The following is a 27,955-nucleotide window of genomic DNA, read 5'->3' on the forward strand; positions in this document are numbered from 1 at the left end:
TTTTATTGGGGAATTGAGTCCATTGATGTTAAGAGATATTAAGGAATAGTGATTATTACTTCCTGTCATTTTTGATGTTATTTTTATATTTGAATGGTTATCCTCTTTTGGGTTCGATGAAAGAAGGTTACTATCTTGCTTTTTCCAGTGTGTAGTTTCCCTCCTTGTATTGGAGTTTTTCTCCTATTATTCTTTGTAGGGCTGGGTTTGTGGAAAGATACTGTGTAAATTTGGTTTTGTCATGGAATATCTTGGTTTCTCCATCTATGGTGATTGAGAGTTTTGCTGGGTATAGTAATCTTGGCTGACATTTGTGTTCTCTTAGAGTCTGCATGAGATCGACCCAGGATCTTCTAGCTTTCATGGTCTCTGGTGAGAAATCTGGTGTGATTCTGATAGGTCTTTCTTTATATGTTACTTGACCTTTTTCTCTTACTGCCTTTAATATTCTTTCTTTGTTTAGTACATTGGGGTTTTGATTATTATATGATGGGAAGTATTTCGGCTCAGGTCCAGTCTGTTTGGAGTTCTGTAGGCTTCTTGTATATTCATGGGCATCTCTCTCTTTAGGTTGGGGAAGTTTTCTTCCATATTTTTGTTGAAGATATTTGCTGTACCTTTCAGTTGTAAATCTTCACTCTCATCTATACCTATAATCCTTAGGTTTGGTCTTCTCATTGTGTCTTGGATTTTCTGGATGTTCTGGGATACAAGCTTTTTGCATTTTGCATTTTCTTTGACTGTTGAGTGAATGGTTTCTATGGTATCTTTGGCATCTGAGATTCTTTCTTCCATCTCTTGTATTCTGTTGTTGATATTTGCATCTATGGCCCCTGATTTCTTCCCAAGGTTTTCTATCTCCAAAGTTGTCTCCCTTTGTGATTTCTTAGCTGTTTCTACTTCTGTTTTTAGATCCATGATGGCTTTGCTCAGTTCTTTCATTTGTTTGTTTGTGTTTTCCTTTAATTCTTTAAGAGATTTTTGTGTTTCCTCTTTCATGACTTCTGTCATTTGCCTCACTTTCTCCTGCATTTCTTTAAATTTTTTTTTTTTTTGCATTTCTTCCTTATTGGCTTCTATTTCTTCAGCCTTATTCTCCTGAATTTTTTTAAGTGATTTTTGTGTTTCCATTATAATGGTTTCTAGCTTATTCATGTTCCCCTGTATTTCTTTAAGAGATTCATTTATGTCCTTTTTGTCTTCCTCTAGCAGCATCATGAGCAGTGATTTTAAATCCAAATCTAGTCTTTCTGGTGTGTTGGGGTATCAAGGACTTGCTGTTGTTGTAGAGTTTAGTTCAGACACTGCTACATTGCCTAGATTTCTGTTAGAAGCATTCCTACATTTGCCTTTTACCATCTTGTTATCTCTGGTGTTAGTTGGTCTTGTCTCTGGCTGGTGTTTGAGCTTTCTGTGAGGCTGTAAGGCTATTGTCGCAATACTGGATGGCTGGGTTTCCCCTGTCGCAGATTGCTGATGTGCTGCTCTTCTCTTGGTTGCCCTTGGAGACCTAGTGTGCCTTGCCCCAGATTGTCTCTGTGAACCAGGTGATGCCCATTTGCTCCTTCAGGGAGTGCAGATGGTGTATGCTGCGGGGACCTTTTCTGAGTGCTGAACACTCTGCTGGGCAGCTGATCCCCCAACCGGGTTGGTGCACACAAGGCTAGCCTAGTGCTCAGGTCCTGAGACCAGGCAAAAGCCTGACAGGCTTAGGCCCGAGCAATGTTCGCTTGGGGCTATGACTGCTAACTGGTTCTGTCAGGTAGCCAAGATGGAGCTGAGTGCCCCCACCCCCTGCAAGTCCCAGGACAATATGCTGGGCTGACAACCTCCTGGCCAGGTTGGCACACAGATGGCCCACCGGACCACCCAGGGCCTGGGTGCAGTCTAACACTTGTGGGGCTTAGACACCCCCCCACTATGTTAGCCTAGGGCTATTACTGTTAGCTGGCTTTGCCTGCTAGAACTCTCTGGCATCCTGTAGCCAAAATGGCAGTGTGCGCTTCCTGTAAGTGCCGGGACAGACTGCCAGGCAGACAACCTTCTGGCCGGGTTGGCACACCGATGGCCCCCCAAAAAGCCCAGGGCCTGGGTGCAGGCCAATGCCTGTCGGGCTTAGACCTCCGTGATGCTGGCCTCGGGCTAAGTCTGTGTACCTTGGGCTGTCAGTTCTCTCTGGTGTCTGAGAGCCAAGATGGTGGAGAGCCTCTCATAAATGACTGGCAGGAAGCAGAGTTCTGATATGGGTTCAGTGCAGTGAAAAGCACTGTAACTCCACTGCTTGCAGCCCATGGTCAGTGGTAGCAGACGCAGGGCCTGCCAGGACCCTGTAGCCTTGGTTCCACTGGTGGTGGTCCTTCCACTGGATGAGCTGCTGCTACCCAAAACTAATCATTTTTATGTTGCTATGGACCATGTGAGCTACAGTAATGACTAGTCTGGCAAAACATCCCCACTAGAACAATAGGACTGTAATTATCATGGGAGTTAACAAGGATTTCTGACTGGATTTAAATGTTGTTGTACAAGATGAAACACATACTAGGCACCACACCTGTTAAGAGAAGAGCCTGCAGCTAGACAGGTCATAAGCCCTAGGGCAGAATTTCCTAGTAATATTCTGCTAAATGAGTTAACATAGACTTAATTGAGCCTTACTGTCTTATTATACCCAAAAAATTATATCCATAAAGGTAGTTATTAACACAGTGTCCCACAAGTGGCCAAGGTGCAGAGAATAAGAGACTGCAAAAATCTCCTCCCTAAATGAGACTACACACACACACACACACACAAAGAGAGAGAGAGAGAGAGAGAGAGAGAGAGAGAGAGAGAGAGAGAGAGAGAGAGAGAGTCTTAAGTCTCAGGGATCATCAAGGATCTTTTAGAATGGGCATCAGAAAGAGGGGAAGAGCCAAAAGCAGTGGTTATTACAAGGAAACTGTGTCTTCTGGATCCAGAAAAGAGCTAAGTATATGAAGTCACAGTCTCGTATGCATGAGATCTATGCAAGCTCAAGACAGAACCAGCTTAGAGACGGGAGGAGGGCTTAACATTCTACCCTAGTAGAGGGTAGGTGGGCTGGTGGTCCCACTATACCAAGGAACTATTGGCAATTGATACTTGCTGGGAGAGGAAAGAACCAGTTTTTCTTAGGAACATACTCAGTCTACCATGCTCCAGTGGAAGCTCAGGCATCCAAATATAAATGGCCAGCATCACTTGGATTTGCTGTGTGTGTGTGTGTGTGTGTGTGTGTGTGTGTGTGTGTGTGTGTGATATCACAATGTTGGCTAGAGAAGGTGAAGCAGATATGAGAGGAAATGACGTAAATATAATCAAAATGTATTGTACAAAAATCTCAAAGAACTGATTTAAAAATTATAAAGAAGAAAAAAGCTAAGCAGCAAAGATAAAGAAGCAGTCCTCCTGGATCCCCTCCATGGAACACAAGCTTAAGACATTTCCCTAAGATAAATCAGGTGACCATGATTTCAAAATGAAAATTCATTCATTTCAAATTCAGCCCCTATCATAGAACAAGTCCACAATCCTCCAGCCTGAAATACAGTTGGGAAATTCGCTGCAAGACATGATTCAACCATTAAATGTATCTGCTATGCAAACCTGATGACCTAAATCCAAGCCCCAGTCCATTGTCATTGGTGGTGGTAATTTAAAATAGAGTCCTGAGCCCAATTAGTGCTAAACATTTGGAACCAACCCCTGGTGAGTAGATGACTATGCGTGGCCAATCCCCAAGAAAAGTAACTATCCCCATCAATCTATAGTCAACATTGTTGGTCCCTCCCACAGCCCTTTTGACTTGCAGAGTTGACAGGTACCGTAATGTAATGCCTCACAGCCTGTCAGAACAACTGCAAACAAAACAAACAAACAAGGGAAAGAGTTCCAGTGGCAGGCATCATAGGCCAGAGTGTGTACTGACCAACCCCTTCATCCCAAGGAAGGATAACCAGAACAAGCCATCTCAAGGACTGGGGAGATGATATGAAGCATCGCCATAGCAGTACACTATGTCTAGAGAATGGGATGTTATAGAAAATTGACTATAGAATAAAGCAGGCTAGATTGGGAAATATCTTCCTTCCATCCTCATTCTTTGGATACAATTGATGAGATTTTTTAAAAATTCACTTTGTAAATATACACCGCACCACGGTGTTAAATTCCAAGATCAACTGACACAGTCTTGGGGTGGTATTATTTCAGGGATCCTGCTAACCCACTGTAAAAAACAAAAAGTTTCAATGGTAAAATTAGTTAGAATCTTTCTTTGATCTATCATTATTACCCTGAATTGAATAAACAGACATGTGTAAATCTCTTCCCAGGAAAAGTCACACGAGAGATCTCTGGGATAAAACTAGACTTGTAAACCAGTGGAGTGAAGAAACCAGGATTAAATTAATGAAATTAAAATAATCATCACAATTTGTGGTATCAAATTCATATATTGGAGCAATGACAGCTCATCCTGCCTTGAAAAGCCAAAAAGAAGAAGGAGGAGGAGGTGGAGGAGGAAGAGGAGGAGGAGGAGGTGGAGGATGAAGAGGAGGAGGAGGAGGAGGAGGAGAAGAAGAAGAAGAAAAAGAAAAAGAAGAAGAAGAAGAAGAAGAAGAGGAGGAGGAGGAGGAGGAGGAGGAGGAGAAAAGAAGAAGGAAGACGAAGAAAGAAGAGGAAGACGAAGACAAAGACGAAGAAGAAGAAGAAGGAGAAGGAGAAGGAGAAGGAGAGAAAGAGAAAAAAGAAAAGAAGAAGAAGGAAGAGAAAGAAGAAGAAAAGAAGAAGGAAGAGAAAGAAGAATAAGGAGGAGGAGGAGACGAAGAAGAAAAAGAAGAAGGAGGAGGAGAAGAAGAAGGAGAAGAAGAAGAAAGAGAAAGAAGAGAAGAAGAACAACAACAACAAAAACAAGAAGAAGAACAAGAAAAAAGGAAGAGAAAGAAGAAGAAAAGAAGAAGGAAGAAGAAGAATGAAGAGGAAGAAGAAGAAGAGGAGGAGGAGGATGAAGAAATAGCTGTAGAGACTGAAGATAGTGGTAGCCACCAGCACCTTCATGGCCACATTGATACTCTGGAGTCTGAAAGACCCACAGAGGCTTCAAAGGGAGATGCAGCAGCACAGGATGAGGATGCAAAGCACTCAGTATCTTTGGAATAACTTATTTTAAAAGTCAAGTCTTATGTAAGATGCTTTTAAAAAGAGGCTTCATGGAACTGGCAAAAAAGGAGCTGAGAGAATTGGAACTAAGACATAGAAGTGGCAACTGGTGTGGGGATTTTGCTACTTCAGACAAAGGAGCATATCACTGCTGAGGGAGGCCAATCCTCAGGCCACTAGAAGACCTGCTTATCCCAGTTACCACCCCTAGGCCAGTGCTGCCTCTGGATAGGAGGTGTGTTGTCCTTGCCAAGCAGGGTCAGTCCTCAGGATGCCAGAAGATTCGGGATACTCCTGGGCAAACACAATATGCAGACATGGCCAGGATGCTGACAGAACTGCTGAGGGCATGGAGGTGTGCAGCAGCCTGGAGCTCACCTAGGTCCCTGCGCCCAGACTCATTGCCCCACAACACAATCACCCAGACTCTGAGCAGCATCAGGATATTGTAAATTAAAGAGTAGTTCATTTTCTGGATTGAGTTTCCTCAAGGAACTTCCATGGTCAGTGCTGCTTCTGGAGCCACGCTGGTGTCCATGATCCTGACCCATGCTGACTCCAGCTGTAATAGGCAAGGAAGTTTTTTTTTTAAGGTAGTATTGATGACTGCAGACGCATAACTGAGAATGAGAGGAATTGAAGGTTTTTGTGACAACCCCTCTCTCCATCACTATACATACCAGTAAAGAAATAGTCTAGATAGGAAGCCGCTGAAAAGAGACCTTAAAAACTGAAAAAGATGTTAATGATATAGATGCAGTGATAAAGATGCAGTTGATTGGGGGCAGTGTGGGGAGGAAAACAACACATGACTCAGTTTTCTTTAAGGGGCTGAGCACTGGGGGCTTGACCATGAGCTTATGGGCAATACAAATGGACTTGGTGATTTGTTTGTTTGATTTTGGTGGGAAGGGGCAGGAGTGTAAGGGTGGGTTTGGAATGGTGGACCTTGGAAGAATGTGGAGTGTGATATGGGTGCATTGTATGAAATTCCCAAACAATCAATATGAGTATTATGTTAGGGAAAAATTAAAAATGGTGGTAGAAAATAGGATACCCACTTCTGAAAGGATGAGGGTGGATCACTATTTCTCCCCCTTTATGATAATTTGAAATTGATAAAAATAAGAAGATCTGCAACATTAAAACTGATAGAGGAAAATATCAGGAAAATCTGGTATAGGGACAGACAGGGACATTCTGAAAAGTATTCCAATAATTCAGTAAATAACTGCAATAAATGCCCAATGCAACTGAAATGTAATAATTCTAAAAGGCAAAGAAAAGTGCTCAGTGTAAAGAGAGAACCTACAGATTGGGGAAACATTTGCTTACTTTAAACACAGAAGGAAATTATGGCAAGGGGGTTAGAATTAAAACTTCTGAACAGTAAAATAGAAATCATCTAACCCATGCATGGGAAAATTCATTAAACGAGCAATTCTCAAAATAAAAATCACAAAAGGACAAAACATACATGAAAAAAGATTCAACATTATTATTATTTCCATTAGGGAAATAGAAATTCAAGCTGCATTAATATTAAAACTCCTTTTCCTCATCAATAGGTCTATCATCAGCAAAGCAAATGATACCAAGTTCTGTCAGGGGTGTGAGGAGAAAAACATTGTTATACATGGCTGGTAGGAATGTAACTAGCAGTCTGTGAAGAAATATGAAGATGCCTCACAAAGGATTTAAAAACAGGAAGAACAACTGCATGATTCACATATTCCATGGGTCAACACCCCAAGGATTCCATCAGCAAACCATAAGGGATGTGCACATCCGTGCTTACTGTAGCACTGCCCTCAGAAGTCAAAATACAGTGCCAACTTCTATGCCCGTCAACAGATGAATGGACAAAGAACTTGTGGTTTACGGATGAATAACAAAATGTGTCATTTTTCAGGAAAATAGGTGGACCTAAGGATCATGAGGTAAACAAGCCAGATCAGAAAGACAAATAGTTCATGCTATCTTATAAGCAGAATCTGCATTTAACACCAAGCACGTGTGTACACACGCATGTGTTTTGTGTGTGTGTGTGTGTGTGTGTGTGTGTGTGTGTTCATTGTCTCACTAAGAAAGCTCCTATCTGGGTAATGAAAAGGTATTTACAAAACAGTTCTTCATAAAAACCAAAGTGATGAAAGAGGATCAGAGAGAGAAACCAAAAGTCAGAAACACATAAGCAGCTACTGATTGGACTTCTAATTATTTGACATTAACAGAATCCTATGAAAATTACCTCTGCCAAGAGAAGTGTGATATCCCTTTCATGGGGGAGGGGGTGCATTTAATCTTCCTGTTGGCAGCAAAGGAAAGGAAGGAGTGCTACTTGTCTTAAACTTAGAAATAAGGATGAGATTACATCGACATCACTTTCTTCTTCCTCCAAATATGACAGGAAAACAGTTACCCATTACTCGTTGGAGAGTAAAAGGTTTGGGCCAAAGCTTGGCAGGAACACACAGAACTGAGGTTTCATTTCTTTGCGCTGAGTTACATGCTGTGGCCATGTTAAAGTTTGGGCTTCACATTCTTTTCTGGTGAAAAGGAGACTTAATGAATATGCTCCGTGTTCGATCTGTCGAAGGGCTCTCGTCTTCCTCTGTTTCCAGCCCTTCCTTTCTTTTCCTCTTTAAGGGCTATGGATAGACTGTGTGTGGACATCTCTTTGCCTAAATGAATTCATGAAGAAGAAAAGGAATCACTGCTCTGGGACAAAAAAAAAAATCTCCCCTCAAAAAAGAATGTACGAGCACACACACACACACACACAAAAAAAAAAAAAGATGTGGGATTTTTATGAATCATATCCTGTAATTTTTCACTTTTTTTCCAGCTACCTCCTTCTCAGAACGGAATCCAAGAAAACCAAAGAAAACTATTTGTGCTGTGTGCAAAAAGTTTTGCCAAATTGAATTACATAATTCATCTAGCAGATTTGATGAGTTCCTGGATATAATTTGTAACTTTACATTTTGGGCACAAGGAAATAAAGCACTTGTTACGTACGAGTAACATGTTTGTTAAAATATTTTATAATTACTGTAGAATGTTTCTATAGGTTTACTTAGTACAGAGACTGGGGCATAAGGCTTGGCATTAGTGCAAACACTTCAGGATACTAGGCTGAATATACTTGTGTGTGGAGTCAAATCAACGAATTGGCAGATATTAAACATTTCCATAAAATTTATTACTGGGATTAGTGAAACATATTCATTAAATGTCTGACTGAAGTTCTGAGTAAAGAATTGGAATCACATTTGATTATATAGCATTGTTACAGATTATCCACCTGTTTCTAAAAATAAACCTTTTAAATGTGGGGGAAAGTCACATAAGCTTGATAGTAGGAGAAAATGCTTTAGGAGCTTTCTTACATATGAAATAAACAACAGCAAACGGTGAAAGGCAACTTGACAGTAGTTACAAAAACCATTCAAAGATCTGCAGAAGACAAGTGAGTGCCCCACAAAGACATATGTATATTGATGTGTTAAAAAATTACCTTGGTGTTTTATTTTAAAATAAATCAATATTTTATTAGTCTTTTAAGGATATCAACAATTCATTCTGATAATAATTCACTATATCCCCAAACCTATCCCAGACATATCCACCCTTTACATTCTCAGCTTCCTACTTACCCAACTTTTTTTCTTACCCAAGGTTTTTTTTCTTTGTTTTTTTTTAAACACAAGTTATAATTTTGTTGCCCAACCTCTCCTGGTAGAGCCTGGCCTGAAATGTGGTTTGTCTACCAGTTCCACACCACTAAAAAACAAAACAAAACAAAACAAAACAAAAAAAAACCAAACCAAACCAAAACAAACCAAACCAAACCAAACCAAAACAAAACAAAACAAAACAAAATAAAACACTAGCTCTCCCTCTTCTGCAGCTATCAGCTCCTTAGTGCCCTCCCCCAGTGTCATCTGCTGGAATTCTATCTGGCTTGAGCTTGCACGGGTTTTGTGCGTGCTGTCACTGTTGCTGGGAGTTCATGTGTGTATCTACCTTATCATACTGGGAAAATACTCTTTCCTTGCAGCTACCCACCACCGCTTTTTGGCAAAGATGCTTGAGACTTAGGAGATTGATGGAAATGTCCCACACTGAGCTGAGCCTTTATCAGTTACTGCGTATTTGCATGTTAACCAGTTGACCAGTCTGTTCCTGAATCACACACCTCTGATGAGGGGTGAAGGTTGCACTGATCAATGGGTATAGTGGTAAGTCATTGGGAGTTGTTTTTAAAGTATGCTCATTTAGCAGAATAATAGTATTAGTTTCTCCAATAAAGTCCATTACTTATCTATTTGCCCCCAAATGGTTCCAGTAATAAGTTCCATCTCATGGACTAGGCCCTCGGATTTTGTCAGAAAGTAGTTGTTTAATTTTATATCATTCATGCCACTGGACCAATGGACCCATCTTTTCATGTCAGTCATTACTGTAAACCAGGGTTCTCAGTTCAGGGAGATGGATGCTCACTTTCCTCCTTCAGTTACATACCTAGACCTCCCTAACCCACAGGGAGGAAACTTCTGGGTCAGTCCCAGCTAGATTTATCTATATCTGTGTTACAAATATTTAGTGTTTAGTTGCTGTTCTGCATCCTCTCCCAACACAGTAGGTAGACTTCATTAAAACTATTTTCATAAATACACACTTATGTTTGTGTTTTAGGAAGTTCCCACTGCATTTGGCATCCACATGTCTTCTCCAAAAGGCTTTTAGTGTCAGATATTCCTCCTCACATTCCCTTCTCTACTTTGTATGCTCCACTCCATAGGATCCTTCCTTCCCTAGTATTCCCTCTCCTCCCTCTTTTATCATCATCTCCTCTACTGAAAGATCCACTTCTCCCCTGTGGCCTCTTACTTGATTTTAAACCTCTATGGGTATTTCAAATGAAACACACACATGAAAGAAAGAAAGAAAGAAAGAAAGAAAGAAAGAAAGAAAGAAAGAAAGAAAGAAAGAAAGAAAGAAAGAAGAGAGAGAGAGAGAGAGAGAGAGAGAGAGAGAGAAGGGAAGGAAGGAAGGAAGGAAAGAAAGAAAGAGAGAGAGAAAGAAGAAAGAAAGAGAAAGAGAAAGAGAAAAAGGAAAAGGAAAACAAAAAAGAAAAGGAAAAGGGAAAGGGAAAGGAAAGGGAAAAACCCCTCAAATCTGATATCCACATTTGAAAGACAACATGCCCTTTCTTTCTTCCTGGTTCTGTACTACCTCACTTAGGATGACTGTTTCCAGTTTCTTTTTCATTTTTCTGGAAACTTAATAACTTCATTTTTCTTTAACAAGTAAATATTCCATTTTTTAAAAAATATATACTTTTGTTTTATATTCATCAATTGATGAACATAGATTTTTTTCATTTCATAGCTATTGTAGATAGATCAGCAATAAACACAGGGAAGAGTATCTCTTTAGAGAAATATAAAGTCCTTTGGATATGTGCCCAAGCATGATATAAGAGGGTCATGTCATAGATCTGTCTGTTTCTTGCTTTTTGAAGAATCCCCATGTTGATTTCCAGAGTCTTTGTACCAGTTTGCACTCTCACTAGTAGTGTTAGGGATTAAGACCAACAACTGACAAACATGAAGAGCAAAAGACACTATCATTTTAGAGAAAAGGCAGTGTACGTAATGGAAAAGATTCTTTACCGACTCTGGGTCTGATAAAAGATTAGAACCTAGAATACAGGAAGAACCTAAATAAATTAAACATTAAAGGAAAACCACAACACAATTAAAAAGTGAGGCATGCTACTAAACAGAAAGTTTTCAAAATGTGAATCACAAATGGCTGAGAAACAGTTTTTAAACATTCACTTTTCCTTAGTCATATGGAAATGCAAAGTAAAACATACATTGAGATTCCATCTGACCCCAGTGACAGTGCCTAAGAGTAACGAACAAACAAATGACCTCCAATGCTGGTGTGGATGTGTGGAAAGGGAACCCTTATTCTCCTGGTGTTTCTAAGCTTGCTTCCTCACCCCCCAATTACATACATTGAAGTCAGAAAAGAAGTGTTACTCTGTTCAGCTGCTATAACAAATGCCTTTAACCAACAGACTTAAATACCAAACATGTATTTATCACTGCCATAGACCTAATACGTTTAAGATTAAGTTGACATCCTGGTCACATTATAGTGAATATCCTTTTCTTGAATTATAAATAGTTATGATCCCACTGTTTCCATGCGTGAGAGAAGAGCAGAAAGTTCTGGTATTCTCCCTCTCCTCATGAGACTATTAATCCGTTATAATTTCTAGTCTGCTTTCTGCATACTATTGGATTGCATACCAGAAATTTCACTAAGGCAGAACGTTCTGAATTTCCATCAGATTTGTTTCCCTCCCTCCCTTACTCTCTCTCGGCTCTCTCTCTCTCTCTCTCTCTCTCTCTCTCTCTCTCTCTCTCTCTCGTGTTCCTGATAAATTTAGTTAGCATTTAGGTATTGCTGCATAGCATCAATAAGCAATCAATCAGCATAACATTAGCAATGTAATAGACCAATGTAATGTCTTATGGAAACAAAAAATAGTCAAAATCACTACAATCTAAATTATGAAGTAAAACTAAAGAGTTCATGTACTTCCGACGTATGTATTACTTGCCTCATGAGCTGAAAGAAAACTTCAGGAGGTCTTTGCTGGCAAACATGCAGAAAGAAGCATTAGCTACCTCAGTAGCTGTATACTAAGTATTAAGAGATACACCAGTGTTTTCATGACTATAATTAGAATCACCACCTAACAGGTTGAAAGAACTGTCTCCAAATTCTGCTTGTATTTTGCCACAGCAAATAATGTAAGTTGCATGGAGATGTCTTGGTGTTCAGGTCTTGGTGTTCCTCTTGGAGGAAAGCAGAGTGCTTGCTCCATTTTCCTCCTAGGTAGGGTCCATTCCTGGGCTTTCATATCTCCACCCCCATATCTTTAACTCCATAGGTCAGGGAAAACAAACTAAATGCTTGTCTAGCTCTAAGTATAAGTTGCATTCATGAAGCCTGTGAAAGATAAGCTTCAGGACTGCTAAAATTATTGGCTGTTGAAAGCCTGTGCATTGTTAATATCTGATAATTAACTGTTCTCCCCAAATGTAACAATTCTTACAGGTCCATCAAAAAACAACAAAATAAACTATTATTAAAATGGGCAAAGAGCTTAAATACACATTTCTTCAAATACAGTATAAAAAACGGTCCAGAAACATGTAAAGAAACTTTTCATTAGTATCTATCAAAGCAATACAAGTCACTTTGCACATATTAAGGCAGATATTATTAAAAACAAATATCCCAAAAGAGAAAATACTAAGTATTGCCAAGAAGTGGAAAGGGATTGGCAACCTTGTACATTGGTGGGAATGCAGCCTTGGGTAGCCAGTGAAAAACACTGTGGTGACATTATCCAATTATTCCACTTTTGGACACAGACCTAAAAGATTTGAAAGTACAATCTCAAGGAAAAGAAAACAAAATCAAAATGTTATAAATGTGAGAAAGTTTTTTATGTAAGGAGGGTCTGTGTTTAATAGGAGTAGGAGGAAGATTGTATGGTTGCAGGGATCAGAATGCACTACATACATGTGTGAATTGGTCAAAATCCAGCTTCTATAATGTTATGTCAAAGGCATCACACTCTAATGTACATAGCATCCTACAACGGCTAACAGGGATGCAACCAAAGCATTCATAGGCAGAAGAATGAGTAAATAAGGTGTGGTATATATAACATGCAGTGGATTGTTACGTGGCTTTCATGAGGAATGAAAATGTTTGATAAGGAATAACATTGTGTCATGTGCTAGATGCAAATGATTCCTAAGGATAGTAAGGCTAATTCAATAAGCCAGTCAAAGAGACGAATATGCTACAATTAAATGAGTTTGCAGAGTAGTCAAACTCACAGAGACCCATGTAGGAACATGGTTGTGAGCAGCTATAAAACGTGAAACTTTATATAGAATGCATAGAGAAGTTCAATTAGGAGAAATGGGGAAAAAAGAACCTAGAGATGAATTACAATTATATAACAATAATACATAATAATATAATATTATATAATTAACATAATATATAATAATATAATATTATATAATTAATATAATAAGTAATACAATTATAATTATATAACAGCCTAAATATATTTCATCCCAGTGGACAGTATGTGCATAGTGTTAAGTTTATTAGATTAAATTTTATGTTGAACATTGAAATTGTGTGTTTTACTGAAACTTTTCAAAAAGGGCTGAAATCAGAAGACGCTTAAGGCAGCTGGGAAACTGAAGGGGTGTGACCTGGCAAAACCTCAGCTGCCAGTAACTTCCTGACACATATCTGTTCAAGTTGTAACTCGGCTTTCCTAAATACGGCCATCGTTCCAAGACACTGAACTGGGAGGTTGGAAGGCGGAAAGCAAATGTCACGAAACAGAATTGTTTGTTGTGCCGTTATTCTACACAGAATATGTGTAAATATCACAACAATTTTTCAAAACGAAGTTGGGAACATAAGTCCAAGCAACAATCCTTACTGACGTGACCGGCGTATCTGGTGGGAAGTCAGCCACACCGGATCTGGATTCTACTTGTGGTGTCTCACCATGCTTGAAACAGTTTCCCTCCTCCTCGTTATTTCCCTGGACTCCGTTTTCTCAGGAGAGTCTACTGAGCACGTTTGATACATTTACACAGTCAGCCCTCTAGCCAATGCGGTTCCTGAACCGTGACCGCAGAGCCACTCAGATCTTTGCTTCAGTGTGTTCTCAGCCATAGAGAATACATGCATTTTCATAGAGAAAATTATCTACCCTGTAACAATACTACAAGTACCCTAAGGAAAAGCCATGAATCCAATAAAAATAAACCTATCTGCGGTATTATATGAGCAAGCAGAATCTGCAAGGTAGAAATGCAGATGAAGAGTTAAAAGAGAGCCATGAGATCATCAAACATTTCAGGAGAGAAGAAAATAAAAATATTTCCTCTGTTTTGTTTTGTTTTTTAATTATTTTACTGATTATTTTGTATATTTACATTTCAAATGTTATCTCCCTTCCTGCTTTCCCCACGGCAAATCCACTATCCCACCCTCCCTTCCCCCAGATTTTATGAGGGTGCTCCCTCACCCACTGACCCACATCTGCCTCATCGCCCTAGCATTCTCCTACACTGGGGCATCAAGCCTTCACAGGACCAAGGGCCTCTTCTCCCATTGATGCCAGACAAGGCCATCCTCTCCTTCATATGCAGCTGGAGCCATGGTCCCTCCATGTGTACTCTGTGGTTGGTGGTTTAGTCCTTGGGAGCTCTGGAGGGTCTGGTTGGTTGATATTGTTCTTTCTGCAAACCCCTACAGTTCCTTCTGTCCTTCACCTAAAAATATTTCTTCCTTACAGCAACACTGAAGAAAAAAAAGTTGCAAAGGATACCCTTCTCTCTGTTAGAAACTGAAATTTGGATCCTCCTTCTTAAATTCGCCAAGCTATAGAAAAACAATCGTAGAAAAATAACTCCCATTTCCATAGGATGAGATGAAGATATGGACTACTGACTGATTTCCTCCAAAGCAGACAATGCTGGAAAGCAGAAACTGGGACCCTGCGCAGATGAGTTTGTGCCAGAGCGAGAGCCACTGTGCATTAGCTGGGGGTTGAGCACCAAAGGATGCTTTCCTTAGCACTTGCCACCAGGAGACTTCCTGCTTCTCCAAGAAGAGATGTCAGGAATGTTAACTTGATAGCTGTAACTGCTGAGAGCCAAGTTATACTGAGGGGAGTTGGCCCCACTGCAGCCTTAAGAGCCAAATGTAAAAGGCACTAAAATATCAGTTAAAAAAAAAAGCGGTCCTAGTTAACTAAAGTTTCCACATGGGACTTCTTATATGGCTGGCCAAAGGTCAATTGGCCCCTTTTCTGAAACAGATAGCACCCCAGAGTGGAAATAAAGACACACTCATCATCTTCAGGGCCTGACATTATTGAAAATGTTGTCACAGACATTTGTAGGTTATATAATACAACTTCAGGTCTCAGTCCCCTGGACTAACAGCGTCATGGCTGCCTGGATCTCACAGCCAGGCATGTTACCAGAACAGGTGATAGGTATTTCTATTGAAAAGTGGAGATCTTTCTTTAAAAGTAGTTTTTCAAAATAAGTTATTTAAGAAAAATCACGACAGACATCTCAAGGAGAAACATCTGAAACCTACTTTGCCTTTGTGAGTCCAGGAAAGCTGGGGGCAAGGACAGGAAACACTTCCCTATCCATGCTGGGGGAGGGGGAGAAGGCCAGTACTAAATGTGAAATGCACGCGTTGTGAAATGTGAAACAGTATACTCTTACTTGTGGAAACAAACTCATGTAGAATGCTGACTTACCTTAAATCTCCTTGAAGAAATGCAGTATAATAGTTATGCAAAGTGTTAAATAAAACAAGAACCAAGTAAGCCAAATCTTCACATGTATTTTTTAATTTTTTAGTTAGTTTTAGTTTTATTTCAAAGGTTATTTTGCCTATATGTATATATGAGACCAGAAAGTTGTGTCAGGTCTTAGGGAACTGAAGTTACAGGTGGTTGTAAGATACCACATGGGTCCTCTGGAAGAGTAGCTACTTCTATTAACCAATGAACCAGGACCCCAGCCCGTCAAAACTTTAAATGCCTTATGTCAGTTTGGTGGGATCATTAGTATTCAATACAGGGTCCCTACAATGCCAACTGATCCCAGTATTAAGAACTGATTGGAAAAATGACTTATCTTAAATGTATACAGTATTGATGCAACATTAAAAGTAAAAAAATACTTTAAAATAATTATGTATAACAAATAATCTGATAGATTGTTAACTAATCATTATTCAGTAATTTACAATATTCTATTTTTGTTTGGTTCAAAATTCTGTAAGTAGAAATACAACCTCGGGCCGTCAGACAATTATCTAACTGCCATTTTAAAACTAAATACCTTGTATACCCTCTACAGCGTAGCTAATTTATTTTCAAACTATGACAGGCCAATACAAATAAAAATAATATAAAACCTTATGGGGAAGATTAAGACAATATATAGCTTATTAAGTCAATAAGAATTATTTCTCTGATAGATTAGTAGCAAAATAAAAAATAATTATTTATGTCAATATGGGGAAATCAGCATTTATCATGATGCCTTAGTGAGGAGGTGGGTAACTTGATGTTGGGCAGGCATGGCCTGACAAAATTGGCTGGTTCCACGGTTCTGTACACCAAGAACAGTAATCGCTGGATGTGGAAGAGATTTGAAAATCAACTTTTGACTAAAGCTATCCTGAATGGTGTGATCCTTTATCTCAAAAAAAAAAAAAAAAAAGTTTGTAAAGAGCGTTGTGATGGGTCAAAATTGAAGAGAGATGATGTCACAGAGAGTAAACATGGTAATAACTTCTCAGGATATAATAGAAAAGTAGTAAAATAGCACCAGAAAAAAACAAAAAATAAACAAAACAACTGTATGTGAACTAGAAACACCTATACAGAAAACATAAGATGTTGAAAGATTCTCAGATGGGGATGCTGTGAATTACTTGAGTGTTGTGGATGACAGTATAATTTATGTAAAGATACATGGTTATGCTGAGTGATGACTGCTGTAAGCCATGCCACAATGTGCTCATATTTCTACATGTGTAATAATTAGATTTTTTTCAAATTTTAGTAAAATTCTAGCACATTATCTTCTAGACCTTCAAATGTCATCTCTTTACAGTCCCTAGGAAATTATTTTATGAAAAGGTCAGCAGAATTTACATGTTAGTATCAATGGGAGAAGGCAACTTACATACCTAGCATTAGTTTCATAAGTAAAACGTTTTACATAGTATCTTACTTATAATAGGTATTGACAAATTTTGCTACATTATGGCTTCCTGATTGTTTTAGACTCATGTCCCAATGGTGTGTGTGTGTGTGTGTGTGTGTGTGTGTGTCTGTGTGTGTCTGTGTGTGTGTGAGAGAGAGAGAGAGAGAGAGAGAGAGAGAGAGAGAGAGAGAGAGAGAGTATGTGTATGTGTGTATGTGTGTATTTTATATTATTTGTGATTACTGAGCAGGGTGTCACAGAGAAATTTCTTTCTCAGCCTGTTTATCCTTAGAGTAGAGGAAGGATACTGATTTGAGTTAATTTTATGTCAAGCCACTTTGCTGAAATTGTTTATCATGTTTAGGAGTTCTCTGGTGGAGATTTTGGTGTCACTTAGGTATACTATCATATACCTTGCTGTGACTCTAACCAAACATTAAGATATCTGTATGACAAGAACTTCAAGTCTCTGAAGAAAGAAATCAAAGAAGATCTCAGAAGATGGAAAGACCTCCAATACTCATGGATTGGTAGGATTACTATTAAAAAAAATGACCATCTTGCCAAAAGCAATCTACAGATTCAATGCAATCCCCATCAAAATTCCAACTCAATTCTTCATAGATTTAGAAAGCAATTTTCAAATTCATCTGGGATAACAACAACAACAAAAACACGATAGTGAAAACTATTCTCAATAGTAAAAGAACTTCTGGGGGAATCAGAATCCCGGACTTCAAGCTGTACTACAAAGCAATAGTGTTAAAAAGTGCATAGTATTGGTCAGCATCCCGGACTTCAAGCTATACTACAAAGCAATAGTGTTAAAAAGTGCATAGTATTGGGACAGTGACAGGCAGGTAGATCAATTGAATAGAACTGAAGACCCAGAAATGAACCCGCACACCTATGGTCACTTGATCTTTGACAAAGGAGCTACACCCATCCAGTGGGAAAAAAAGACAGCCCTTTCAACAAATGGTGCTGGTTCATCTGGCAGTTAGCATGCAGAAGAATGCAAATCAATCCATTCTTATTTCCTTGTACTAAGCTCAAGTCCAAGTGGTTTAAGGACCTCCACATAAAATCACACACCTGAAACTAATAGTAAAGAAACTGGGGAAGAGCCTCTAGCACATGGGCACAGGGGGAAATTTCCTGAAGAGAACACCAATAGCTTATGCTCTAAGATCAAGAATTAATAAGTGGGACCTCATAAAATTACAAAGTTTCTGTAAGATGAAGGACACTGTCAATAGGACAAAATGGCAACCAACAGATTGGGAAAAGATCTTTACCAATCTTACATCCAACAGAAGGCTAATATTTAATATATACAAAGAACTCAAAAGATTAGACTCCAGAGAACCAAATAGCCCTATTAAAATGGGGTACAGAGCTAAACAAAGAATTCTAAAATGAGGAATACTGGATGGCTGAGAAACACCTAAAGCAATGCTCAACATCCTTAGTCATCAGGGAAATGCAAATCAAAACAACCCTGATATTCCACCTCACATCAGTCAAAAAGGCTAAGATCAAAAACTCAGGTGACAGCAGGTGCTGGCAAGGATTGTGGAGAAAGAGAAACACTCCTCCACTGCTGGTGGGATTGCAAGCTGGTACAACCACTCTGGAAATCAGTTTGGCAGCTCCTCAGAAAATTAGACATAGTACTACTAGAGGACCAAGCGATTCCACTCCTGGGCATTTACCGCGATGATTCTCCATCATGTAATAAGGACACATATTCCACTATGTTCGTAGCAGCCTTATTTATAACAGCCAGAAGCTGGAAAGAACCCAAATATCCCTCAACAGAGGAATGGATACAGAAAATCCGGTACATTTACACAATGGAATACTACTCACCTATTTGAAAAAATTTTTCAATTGAAAAATTGAATTCATGAAATTCTTAGGCAAATGGATGGAATTAGAAAATATCATCCTGAGTAAGGTAGCCCAATCACAAAAGAACAAACATGGTATGCACTTACTGGTAAATGGATATTAGCCCAGAAGCTCGGAATACACAAGATACAATTCACAGACCAAACAAAGCTCAAGAAGAAGGAAGATCAAAGTATGGATACTTTGGTCCTTCTTAGAAGGGAGAACAAAGTATCCATGGGAGGAAATACAGAGACAAATTGTGGAGCAGAGACTGATGGAAAGGCCATCCAGAGACTGCCCCACCTGGGGATCCATCCCATATACAGTCAGGAAACCCAGACACTATTGAGGAAGCCAACAAGTGCTTGCTGACAGGAGCCTGATATAGTTGTCTCCCGAGAGGCTCTGCCAGTACCTAACAGATACAGGGGTGGGTGCTCTCAGATGGCCATTGAACTGAGTGTAGGGTCCCCAATGGGGAGCTGAAGAGAGGACCCCAAGTGGTGAGAGAGCTTGCAGCCCCATGGAAGGAGCGACAATATGAACCAACCAGTACCCCCGGGGCTCCCAGGGACTGAATCACCAACCGAGGAGTACATATGGAGGGACCTATGACTCCGGCTGCATGTGTAGCAGAGGATAATCTTGTTGGACATCCAAGGAAGGAGAGGCCCATGGTCCTGGGAAGGCTCATTGTCCCAGTATAGGGCAATGACTGTACTAGGAAGTGGGTGTGTTGGTGAGCAGGGAGGGGAATGGAATGGGGTGTTTTTGGAGGGGAAACTAGGAAAGGAGATGACATTTAAAATGTAAAGAAAATATCTAATAAAAAAGAAGAGATCAAGAGACAAAATCACACACACACACACACACACACACACACACACAAAAGATTTCTGAAAATCTTCTGATATTTTATTGGGTTTCAAAGGACCTGGAAGAAATAGCTAGGTACATTCTGTTATGTTTGTCTTCTTCAAAGATCATCTTGCCATTTGAATTTTATGTTAAACTCTTGGCTTATACAGACAAATTCCACAAGGAAAATGTTAATTTGTGTGGTTCAAAATCCCCAAATCTGATGTTGGAAAAGACATGAATGTCAGCCCAAGCAAAGTGAGTTCTGTGAGTTCTGTATGTTTGCTTTCTCATTTGTAGCTAGAGAAACATTAGTCATTTAGATGTGTGTAATGTGGTGTTTTCGGATACCTAAAATTACAGTACAAAAGACCTTAATCAGTACTTTCACAAACGAACATAGGAAAGCCAAATAGGAAACAGTTAAAGGCACACTCCAAAGAGAGGCCACTTCTACTAGCTTAGGAACAAACTGAATGACATCCAGTCAAGAAATAGTAATGTAGACAGAGTATTCTTATTTATTTCATGCTTTAAAATGTATGGATGGATTTTACCAGCCCTTTTCAGTTTCGATTTTTTTATGTCTATGTGCCCACAGTCATTTAAAAGCTAAATAACCTGTTTGAGACACTATCAGAGACCTGCTAAACCTATGTTAAGGTGTATAATGTAGACAAATGGAAACTGAGAGATGTTGGTAGTAAATAAATAATTTCAGAGTACATATTGTTGAAATGTTTGCAATGTACACACACATACAAACACCTAACACACACACACACACACACACACACACACACACACACACACACACACTTCTTTCAGTAGCCCACATATGAAATTATCTACAATGACTATTACATCTGTTTCAATCTTTGCTTGTGAAAACACCATCATGTAATGAAATTATGAAATTTGATTTTATTTAAACCTTATAGACTTTAAGTGTCTGAAATAGTAAATACCTGGGAAGCTAAGTACTTACAGGTATTGAAAGTTATTTGCTTTAAAGAAAGTATAAATAACAAATAAAACAAATTGTTAAAGGGTTGATTTTTATCATACTGTATGCTATTATGAACTAAGTACATAATTCTATCTGTAGAATAATTACCTAAATATATATTACATTGTCTGTCTAGAATTTTGACAAAATTTGAAAATTTTTATAAATAATCTTGCCTTTATGAAACAATCTCAATACTTCTCAGCTACTTTTATGTACTTCTAATTAGTGACCATTTCCTACTAAAGATAATAATTTGCCATTATTACAAAGTTAAAGTCATTTTCTTTATTTTATCACTCACTTCAGTATTTATTAACTCAAATAAGTTAGTGACTGGGTGTAAAAATACTAAATTACTTGGTTTTTGTTTTATTTAAAACTTATCTCATGGTAATATATAGCACATTAACATTATAGGTATATAATAGCTATTTTTAACTTTATTGGATATTTAGTATGTACTAGAAAGATAACTAAAAGCCCTTGTCCTAGTAAACCTTATTTGCTATATACAGAGTTGGCCAATAAACTATGAAGATAATACACAAACGCAATACACAGTGTGATTTGATAGTGCATGCTACAGAAACAGAAAGATGGAGTAGAATGAAGAGCATCTGGAGTGAAGGGGACAGAAGGTGAACACTAAAATTTCAAGTGAATAATCGAGGGAGATTATGTCATGATGTAAATACTCCTATCACAGTCATTTTCAAGTTGCCAATGAATCATTTAATGGCTTACAACTCTGCTCAATAGTTTCTCGGAAAAGAGTCACACAATCACTGCAAAGATAGTTCCTTATTGTATGAAGATCAGCAGGCAGGTGAACCATCTGGATCAAGAGAGAGGTGAGGATGGAAAACAGTCCAGCATATAAAGTCCTTCCATTTCTGTGCAAGGACTTCATTTGCATCCAGATGAAAAAGAATCAACTACACAGTGTTCAGTTAGAAGAGACACATTCTCTGACTTACATTTTCAAAGGATTCTTTAGGGTAATTAGTTGGGAATGGATTATAGAAGAAAAACATTTTTAAAAAGAGAGATAATCTTGGCATCAAATCTGACTTAATGTTTCTGTGTCAATTTTGAGATTATAGCCATATGTTTTTCCTCTTAGATGGGACATACAGTGGGAAGGAAAGATAGCACTCAAATATGGTGTCCAAATGCTGATGCCAAAGTATAGGAGTTGGGAAGAAAAATTAGTTACTCACCTTTTAATTATATGGGTAAGGTGTGAATCCTTATCCTTCAATGGACCCTGGAATTGGCTAATAGATATATGCGTACAAATATCTAAACACAGCTTGAACTCTGAATCTAGACATTGGGAAGAAGATTTCAATTAAGTCCATACAACTTAGACTTGCAAAATATGGACGCAACAGAGCCAACAACTGGATAAAAACCCCAAAGGGAAAAGTATAAGCAGGTAAGAAACAATAGCTGGTCAAGGAGCCCATCAACACCAGCAGACAAAAGAGGAGGGCAGAGGGGAAACAGGAAAGGAGAGAAGCTATGGCCCAAAGTGATTTCAGAAGACATAAGAAGAAAAGGAACTAAATACAGGTTTAACACGACTTCATACTGAACTGTATTTCTTTTTCTGAATCAGCTTCTACAAGTGCACAAGTCCTAAATATTAATCCAGGAATAATAATTAACATCCTAATGATGGATGCTAAAATCTGGTTGAGTGATAGTGTCACAGTGATTGTTTTAAAAGGCATACCTGTCTTGAGTATTTTAATTTGTTCTTCATTAAACGCTCAAAGCAGATTTTTATTAGAGATTTCTCTGTCAATCAGAATTTAAGTTTTGGATATATTAAAAACAAAATTAATTATGCTCATAAAAATTTAAACACATTCACTCAGTTTCCTCTTCTCACACAGTACTCTATTTTCAATATACTCTGTTTTTATTGAAAGAATTTATATAATATCTTCTGATCACACTTTCCCCACCTCCAAACTCCTCCTAGATCCTCACACCTCCAGATTCATCCAACATCATGTTCTCTCTCTCTCTCTCTCTCTCTCTCTCTCTCTCTCTCTTTCAAACAGGCAAACACAAAAAACACACTGCATAACACACACACACACACACATGCACATATAAGAGCAAACACTAAATCAAAAATCATAATATACAAGCAAAAGATCAGTAATAACAAACCACCAAACAAAGCAATATGAGACACTATTAGTTTTGTGTTGGCCATCTTTTGCTGGGCATGGATCAAACCTTTAAGTGTAGGTAACATACCCAATGAGACCCTACTGAAGAAAACTAATTTTTCCTTTGCAAGCAATTATCAATTGGAGGCATCTTCTTGGTGAGAGAAGGGACCTAGTGGCTATTTCACCCTCTCAGCACTGAAAATCCAGCTGGATAGGCCCTGTGGTTGTGGTTACAATCTCAGTTGGTTTGTATTGCTTCAGTCCTGTTGTGTTGGAGTTGTCTGAAGCACATTTTTCTTGGAGTCAGACTTCTGGATCTTACAATTTTTCAAGTTAATCTATCACATAGCTTTCTGAGGCCTGAGGGAAGGAGTTTGATGAAAACTATCATCGATTATGAATGACTGTTTCAAAGTCTCTCATTTGAAGCACATCTCTCATTTCTCACATCTCCCCATGTCCCCTCTCCCCTTTCCCCACTTCCCTCTCCCATCTTTCCCCTGTCAGCTCTTACCTCCCCTCTCCATGCTCTCCCTTCTCCCATATCTCCCCTAACCCTAACCCTAAAACTAACCATAACCCTAAACCAAACACTAACCCTAAAGCTACCCATAACCCCTATCCCTAACCCTAACCCTAACCCTAACCCTAACCCTAACCCTAGACCTAACCCTAACCCTAGCCCTAGCCCTAGCCCTAGCCCTAACCCTAACCCTAACCCTAACCCTAGCCCTGACCCTGACCCTGACCCTGACGCTGACCCTGACCCTGACCCTGACCCTAACCCTAACCCTAGCCCTAACCCTGACGTATGGGTAGAGCAGAATCTCATTAGGATTCATCTCTCCTTTAGCAGAACAATAGGATTTGAGTCTCCCCTGGGTCCATGGCTTACCCAGTCCTGGATTCTTGATCACACCATCAGTGACAGCATGTATCCCTTCTCCTGGAGAGGAGTTTAAATCCAATCAGAGGGTAGATGGTTACTCACACTACATGTATACCACTATGAAACCAGCATATCTACAGGCATATCCTTATTGTAAACCACAGTGTTGGCAGCTCAATTGATTGTCACCGTTCTCCTCTGGTAGGGTACAGAGTTAGCCACCAGCTCCACTTCCCCATGTTCCATAAGAAAGCTAAGTATTGTCTTCAGCAATAGAGCCTTAACATAAGTTTGAAGAGAGTAATCAATGGCTTTGCCAATAGCTTGAGTTATTTGGGGGTTTTCATGGGGCTTCTTTGGCCAATGACTCAACTAAACCTAAATTACATTTCTAGCACTGGGGTTTCAAGTTGGTGGAGAAAGATTTGTATTTGGGGTAATATCCCCCCTAATATTTAGTGATTCCATTTATATTTCTTTCATATATGTATATATGTTAGGAAGTTTGTACAGTACCGTATTTCCATAGTGACCCTTCAAATGGTCCAGTGTTACTTGTCTGTCCCCATATCTCCTTCATTCTACCTCTCTTCCATCTGCCTCTCCATTTAATCCTCACTCTCTGGTCTTTTCTCAGTCTTTCCAAAACTATATACTTTATCCTATTTCTCTTTCCACACCCATAGTTCATTCCTCAATCCAGAATCTCACCATAATCATAATTTATAATACACCTTTAGCATTTTGTAGTTTTGTTTTATTTGGATATTTAACACTCACAAGCTTCTCCTATTAAATCCAGACCCTGAACTGAAGACTAGAGTGATGCATATATATACTCATGGGCTAATAGTGCTTGCTATTTGTGGTACTTTGTATAAACATGGCTCCCATAGGCTCATGGATTTGAATTCTTGGTCAGCAGGGAATGACACTATTAGGAGGTATTGCCTTATTGGAGTAGATGTGGCTTGTTGGAGGTAGTGTGTCACTTGTGGTAGGTTTTGTGGGTTCAAAATCAAGTCATGTCCCTTGTGTGCCTCTTTCACTTTCTCTCTGCCTGCAGATCCAGATTAGAACTCTTAGCTTCTTCTCCAGCACCATGTATGACTGCCTATCCCCATGCTCCCACCATGACAACAATACACTAAATATATGAACTGTGAGTAAGCCCCAGTGAAATGCCTTCTTTTATAAAGGCTATCATGGTCATAGTGTCTCTCCACAGCAATGAAACTAAGACACTGCTCTTCCAGAAGACCCAAATTCCATTCCCAGCACTGAAGTGTAGTGATTCATAACTTCTTATACCTCCAGTTCCAGAGAATCCTATACCCTTTCTTGACCAAGGATTGACTAACTATCTGGGTAACCCCAGTTGAGAAGACATACCAAATCAACCAATGCATCCAACTATTCATATGATCTGGGATTTCTGTTCATTACATATTAACATAATGGCTGGTCACTCACTTTTTAAAAAATGTCATTAATATTTTTTTATTCTTTTTTTCTTTTTTTTTATTCGATATAATTTATTTACATTTCAAATGATTTCCCCTTTTCTAGCCCCCCACTCCCCGAAAGTCCCTTAAGTCCCCTTCTCTTTCCCTGTCCTCCCACCCACCCCTTCCCACTTCCCTGTTCTGGTTTTGCCGAATACAGTTTCACTGAGTCTCTCCAGAACCAGGGGCCAGTCCTCCTTTCTCCTTGTACCTCATTTGATGTGTGGATTATGTTTTGGGTATTCCAGTTTTCTAGGTTAATATCCACTTATTAGTGAGTGCATACCATGATTCACCTTTTGAGTCTGGGTTACCTCACTTAGTATGATGTTCTCTAGCTCCATCCATTTGCCTAAGAATTTCATGAATTCATTGTTTCTAATGGCTGAATAGTACTCCATTGTGTAGATATACCACATTTTTTGTATCCACTCTTCTGTTGAGGGATACCTGGGTTCTTTCCAGCATCTGGCAATTATAAATAGGGCTGCTATGAACATAGTAGAGCATGTATCCTTATTACATGGTGGGGAATCCTCTGGGTATATGCCCAGGAGTGGTATAGCATTTTTTAAAAATGTTATTAATATTTTTTTAAATTGTCAAAAAACTTCATTATTTTATTCTTCATGAAACCAACAGAATTTGTTAAGAAACTCGGGCATTAAGGGAGAGAGAGAGATGCCAAAGAAAGGCTAGCATACAGCCAAGATATGGGTACAGGCTTCTTGAGAGAGTCCAGATTCTATGTTTTTAAAAATTCTTATTCCATTTCACATAGATTTTATTGACCAAATCATTCTTCTTTCCTTTCCCTTTTTCCTTTTTCCTCTTTCCTTTCCCTTCATTTCTCCTTTTCATTCTCTTCCTTTTCCTTTCCTTTCCCCTTTCCCTTTTCCTCTTTCCCCCTTTCCCCTTCCCCTTTCCCAGTTTCTCCTTCTTTCCCTCTCCCCACCCCTCCCCTCCCCTCTTCTCTTTTTTTATTAGATATATTCTTTATTTCATTTCAAATGATTTCCCCTTTCCTGGTTCCCCCCTCCCAGAAAGTCCCATAAGCCCTCTTTCCTCCCCTGTTCCCCAATCCACCCCTTCCTGCTTCCCTGTCCTGGTATTCCCCTACACTGCTGCATTGAGCCTTTCCAGGACAAGGGGCCTCGCCTTCCTTCTTCTTGGACATCATTTGGTAATGTGAATTGTGTTTTAGATATTCCGAGCTTCTGAGCTAATATCCACTTATCAGTGAGTACATATCATGTGTGTTCTTTTGTGATTGGGTTACCTTACTAAGGATGATATTTTCCAGTTCCACCCATTTGCCTAAGAATTTTATGAATTCATTGTTTTTAATGGCTGCGTAGTATTCCATACTGCAAATATACCACATTTTCTGTATCCATTACTCTGTTGAGGGACATCTGGGTTCTTTCCAGCTTCTGGCTATTATAAATAGGGCTGCTATGAACATAGTGGAGCATGTGTTCTTATTACATGCTAGGAAATCCTCTGGGTATATGCCCAGGAGTGGTATAGTGGTGTCCTCCGGTAGGACATGCCCAGTTTTCTGAGGAACCGCCAGACTGATTAATCTTTAAACAATTTCATGCATATATATGATGAAACTTGGTCACTTCCATACCCTAAATTCCTCTCTTATCCTACCTTCCTTTTCTATCGAAACCTTTCTTTCTGACAAGTTTCCTTCCCGGCTCAAAATCTTTTGTGCATGTATGATCTGTTTAATTATGACTATTTGCATGAATACAGGTGGAGATTATCTGGTAGAACATGGACAAGTTATCCGTAGACATTCCACTGGAGAAAATGGCATTCCCATTCTCTCAACATCCATTAACTACACTTGGACCCTCAGTGAGGGCTGGGGCTTCAGGATCACTTTCCCCTGTGTGATGAAATGGTGAAGAGTTCAGTCTTCTACAGGTCTTGTGTGGGTAATCACAGCTAAAGTTAGTTTGTGGACACAATGTCTGTGTCATCTCCAGAGGACACTGCATCATTCCTCCCCAATCTTCTCCTCTTACATCCTTTCCCCCTTCTCTGCTGCAGTATGTCCAAAACCCTAGAAAGTTCATAAAGATGTCCTGCCTACAGCTAGTCAGTCCATAGTCACCTATCCTTGGTGTTTGTTCTGGGTCTTTACACCAGTAGTTGCTTCGAGAAGAAGCTTCTCTCTCCAAAAGCCTCTTCCTGCACTCTACTGTGGTAACTGATTTAATGCTGCATTCTACCTCATAGATAATGTTTGTATACATGTGTTTTTCTTAGTATGCTACCAAGTAGATTTTCCTGTAATTTGTTCTTCATATATTCTTATTTAGAGAAGGTACATACATAATTGAGTTCCTTAAGAAGGTAGGAAAGAAGACATATATGTAGCAGAGGATGGCCTTGTTGAGCATCAACTGGAAAAGAAACTCTTAGATGTGAAGGCTCAATGCCCCAGCGTAGGGGATTATAGAAGCAGAAGGCAGGAGGGTGGGATTAAAATGTTAATAAATAAAATATCCAATAAAAAGAAGAAGGAAATAAAAAGAAAT

Source organism: Apodemus sylvaticus, chromosome 6, assembly GCF_947179515.1.
Source record: "Apodemus sylvaticus chromosome 6, mApoSyl1.1, whole genome shotgun sequence".
Taxonomy (NCBI): Eukaryota; Metazoa; Chordata; class Mammalia; order Rodentia; family Muridae; genus Apodemus; species Apodemus sylvaticus.